The sequence below is a fragment of the Gigantopelta aegis genome, chromosome 7 (assembly GCF_016097555.1).
Source record: "Gigantopelta aegis isolate Gae_Host chromosome 7, Gae_host_genome, whole genome shotgun sequence".
In the NCBI taxonomy this organism is placed as follows: Eukaryota; Metazoa; Mollusca; class Gastropoda; order Neomphalida; family Peltospiridae; genus Gigantopelta; species Gigantopelta aegis.
Genome location: NC_054705.1, coordinates 2,512,850 through 2,518,295, shown reverse-complemented (window position 1 = coordinate 2,518,295; position 5,446 = coordinate 2,512,850).

Genomic DNA, 5,446 nt, shown 5'->3' with positions numbered 1-5,446 from the left:
ATCTGACCGAACGAAAGTGAGGTCAGATACGTTTGGGAAGTTCACGAGTTTCGTAAAAATGATATCTAGCGAAAACGAGTGTGGTATTTTATTTATTACCCTCCTTTAAATTATGAAAAATAAATAAATAAATCAATCAGTTTTGTAGCCTATTTCAAGACCGGATGTTGATTTGCATAACTAGCCGGTGCACGACTACGTACCACCGCATTGAGAAATAGTTCGTTGTACTTCCGCTACTTCTCAGTGACGTTTTCAGGGGAGTGGTGTAGACGTACTTCCCCATAAATTTCCATCGGGTTTCATTTTTTAATTTAAAGAAAGCTGTAAGGTACATGCATCAATATATGTTTATTTTCATATTGGGTGAAAAATGGGTAAAACTAATGCATAATTCCATATTTTAACAAAACGCCCCCAAGAAACAAATGTTCCCGTTACCCCACTGGCACTGGTTATGCTAATAATGATGAATTCACAAATCACAACTGACAATAACAATTTGTGGACCAAAAATCCAACCAATAAGAGAATAACAAGTGTTTTTGCAGTTAAAAACGTGTAGCTTGCAAAAGCAGCCGAGTTCACGGGAAAACTAAAGTTATAACTTTAAGGTCGACGACAGTCACTTTTCGCTCCCTTGTATTGGCTTTCTCTGTACACAATAAATATAGCATATCTTACCGTAATTTCACTTGAAATCCATATTTCGTAAAATGTACAATTTTTCAATCACAGAATTTTCTTCAAACACATTCAGGTGCTTCAGTAATGTTCGGAAAAAAAAAATCAATAGGAATTTTGCATTGGATTTTTTCCAGCATTCTTAAAACGGAAACGTCATGTACCCAGTTTGTGGTTATTGTAAGGAGGTGCAAAGTGACGTCATTGGAATTCTGACGTCATTCAAATTCAAAATTAGCTATATTATTACAATGCATCGCCACATTAAAATAAAAACTGGTCTACTAACCTTGACCCCTGTTAAATTTCTACAACAAGCAAACAACGCTGTTTACAGGTCGGTATATTTTACTTTTTCATAATTCTACAAAAAATGTCAAGTTTAAAAAAAAAAAAATAATAACGTTGGATATGTTTCATTTATTGTGTACGAAGCCAAAACAAGGGTCCAAAAAATGACTGTCGTAGACCTTAATAATGATGAATTCACAAATCACAACTGACAATAACAATTTGTAGACCAAAAATCCACATAATAAATAAAATGAATATGTTTAATTATTGTTCTATTCATTCTTTTATTTTTATTTTTTATTTAAAAATATTTCTCGCGCGGTCCATTTTACATCAACTTTTAATGAATGACATTTGTAGTAAAAGTTGTGGATGTTATTGACCTTGACATTAATTATGAATGAAAAAAATAGTCCCGTTATGCTAATAAGGTCGCTGTCCAACCAATCGAAATTAACTCTGTTCCCTGTTGACAAATCAAAATACAGTTTGTAATATGCACCTGGTGGTGCGTACGAAATTTGTACGACACCGCTATATCTTCACCAGGAGGGTAATAAATCTCAGTACGATGTATTTAAATATGTTTTAAAATAATAATAATAATAATTTTAAATAATGAGTTTAATCTTCGGGCGGAGTACGTCACAAAAACGTTCCTCATCGCCCGAAGCCCCAAAGTAACACGAAGTTCAATACAAAATAAACCACTACTGTCGGTGTCGAAATAACTATTATGTTTCATCCACGGGCTGACTTGAGAATCGGAGTGTTGTTTTAGTTAATTGGTCCTTTCTTTCCGTGGCCTGCACATGTGATTCCTGATTGGCAGGTGTATGTTGCAGGGTATCGTCCAGGTAAGTGATTACCACTGTCTAGACATACGTACAAACTACTTGCCAGTTTTTTAAGATCACAGGGTATTGTGGCGTAACCTGTCGCTACTATAGTACAATGTTAATGGACATTATCAGCCGCCCTGCTTCATTACTGTAAATAATGCTGTAAAACCCTTGATTAAGTAGACTTTCCCATCTAAAATTACAAAACTGACCAATTTCATAGTACCAAAGAAAAGAAAAGTATCACATGCAGGCCCGTACGCAGGTGTGGGGTGTACGCACCCCCCCCCCCCCCAATCCCCCCAAATTACTAAAGGTCCACTTTTCTCTATTAACTTTAAATAACGTTACGTAATCGTTGTTGTTTTGAGGTGTTATGTTTATGTTGATTGGTCCCATCACGAGCAATTCGCACCCACCCATTAAAAATCCTGCGTACGGGCCTGACATGGGTTTCGTGAGTGGTTGTTTTTACTCTAACGCACCCTACCATTAGGCCTAATAATATGCTGGGGGGTTTTAAGAGAGAAAAATACTATAACCCCATTTTGTTCTATTGATGCAAATTGAAATATATTTAGTTAAAAAGTTGATTATACTCTCAAGTCATTTATGTTGTTTTACAAGTCAGTTTAATGAAAGTGAAGCGCCTTGTAAATTAGAGCGTTTGTTTACACTGTGCATACAGATTTCATTATGTACAGCCCGAACATGAAAAATGCGATATTTTCTAAAAACAAAAAAAATGTTTGTCCTACATTTATATTTTTTACATATTTAAATACATCATATCGAGGTGTATTTTTATGCTAAATATGAACAGTATACACCTCGGCATTAGCATCTGAGTTTTGGTTTTGTCTCCGGGTTACTTTCGGGCTCCGGGCTGTAAATTGGTCGACCGGTCTGTTCTGGCACCATCGGTTTCTCCACCCTCCGACTCGCTATCCGTTTTTTCTTCAGTATCACTGTTGTAAGTAAATATGTGTCTTTCTTCATTTACTAACAGTTCAAATTGATACGGCAAAACGTTTTGCGAACGAACACTCATTGTTTTGGTAAGCTGTGCAAGTCTTAGAATCTTTATGAGTGGTACGGACTAATGCTTTTAAGTGTAAGGCTTCAGATCAAGCGACGTGATTGCCCTGCTCATTAAAGATCGGCAATTTCCGCTAAGAGCTCGTATCTGGGGTTTTGTTTTGGAGATATTTTAAGTAATTTTTTTTTTTTTTTTTTTTTTAGGTGATTCAATTTATAATTAATTGTACATGGTTGGTGCCAAATATAGGTCACGTGACGTTTCCTTTAATCACGTTCATAGCTACATAGATGTGTGTGTGTATGTGTATGTATGTGTGTGTGTGTGTATGTCTGTGTATGTGCGTGTGTGTGTATGTATGTGTGCGTTTGTATGTGTGTGTATCTGTGTGTGTCTATATGTGTGTGTCTATATCTGTGTGTGTGTGTGTGTGTGTGTGTGTGTGTGTGTTTGTCTGTGTGTGTGTGTTTCTGTGTGTGTCTGTATGTGTGTGTCTGTATGTGTGTGTGTGTATGTGTGCGTGTGTTTCTCTCTGTTTGTGTATGTCTGTGTGTGTGCGTGTGTGTATGTATGTGTGTGTGTATGTGTGTGTATGTATGTGTGTATGTATGTGTGTGTCTGTGTGTGTTTGTCTGTGTGTGTATGTATGTGTCTGTGTATGTCTGTGTGTGAGTATGTGTGTGTGTGTATGTATGTGTGCGTATGTGCGTGTGTGTGTATGTATGTGTGTGTCTGTGTGTGGGTATATGTGTGTGTGTATGTGTCTGTGTGTGTGTCTGTGTGTGTGTCTGTGTGTCTCTGTGTCTCTCTGTGTTTGTGTGTGTGTGTGTCTGTGTGTGGGTATGTGTGTGTGTGTGTGTGTCTGTGTGCGTTTGTGTGTGTCTGTGTGTGCCTGTGTGTGTGTGTCTGTGTGTATATGTGTGTGCGTGTGTCTGTGTGTGGGTATTTCTCTGTGTCTGTATGTGTGTGTCTGCGTGTGTGTATGTGTCTCTGTGTGTGTGTCTCTGTGTCTTTGTGTGTCTGTGTGTGTGTCTCTCTCTCTCTCTCTCTCTATGTGTGTGTGTGTGTGTGTGTGTGTGTGTGCGTGTGTCTCTCTGTGTATGTGTCTCTCTCTGTTTGTGACCGGCCTCGGTGGCGTCGTGGTTAGCCATCGGTCTACAGGCTGGTAGGTACTGGGTTCGGATCCCAGTCGATGCATGGGGTTTTTAATCCAGATATCGACTCCAAACCCTGAGTGAGTGCTCCGCAAGGCTCAATGGGTAGGTGTAAACCACTTGCACCGACCAGTGATCCATAACTGGTTCAACAAAGGCCATGGTTTATGCTATCCTGCCTGTGGGAAGCGCAAATAAAAGATCCCTTGTTGCCTGTCGTAAAAGAGTTGCCTATGTGGCGACAGCGGGTTTCCTCTCAAAATCTGTGTGGTCCTTAACCATATGTCTGACGCCATATAACCGTAAATAAAATGTGAGTGCGTCGTTAAATAAAACATTTCTTTCTTTCTTTCTCTCTCTGTTTGTGTGTGTGTTTGTATATTTTCCACTCTTTGTCTAAACATAAATCGTGAAAACAATATTACATTGACATGGATTCCGCATATTAGACTGAAACCATATTACCCATATCGACTTGGTTAAAATGTCCTAGCAATTTTTCATCGTACTCTTCAAGAGAGGTTGAAGCCTCCTATATTATATATAGGCCCTACCTTCTCCCTTGTTCTCTCTCCCTTTATCGCCTGTGTGTTTGTGAGTATGTATGTATGTGTGTGTGTGTTTTGTATGTGTGTGTGTGTGTGTGTGTTTGTATGTGTGTGTGTGTGTGTGTGTGTGTGTGTGTGTGTGTGTGTGTGTGTGTTGTGTGTGTTTGTATGTGTATATGTGTGTGTGTGTGTGTGTCTGTGAGTCCGTGTCTCTGTCACTATCAAACACAAACACTCTGTCCATGTGCCTTCCAAACCTCCTCTCTCTGTATATCTGTATCTGTCTATCTCTCTCGTTTGCTCTCAGATATGTTGCTTATCTCTTTCTAAATATCACCGTCTCTCTCTCAAACCCTTCTATCTATGTCTGTCTGCTTTCATGTCTTCCTAAACTTTTTTCTCGCTATCTATTTTCTGTGTCTGTCTCTCTCTGTCTCTCTCTGTCTCTCAAAAACACTACTCATGTGTTTTCCTAACCCATGCTCTCACTCTGTCTACCTCTGTTTCTCTCTCAGTCTGTCTGTCTCTCACAAACTCTCAAACGCTCTGCTTCTGTCTCATTAACCAGGACGTAGCCCAATGGTAAAGCGCTCGGCTGATGCGTGATCGGTCTAGGATCGATCCCCGTCAATGTGCCCGTTTGGACTATATTGACCTAGTTCTCCTTCTAGACTGTTCTCCCTTACTGGTATATAAAATGCCATGGTATGTGCTATCCTGTCTGTGGGAAGGTGCGTATAAAAATTCCCTCGCTACTAATAGAAGAATCTAGCGGGTTTCCTATATATAACTGTCAAAATTACCACTGTTTAACATCCAATAGCCGATCATTAATAAATAATAAATCAGTGTGCTCTAGTGATGTCGTTAAACAACACAAACGTT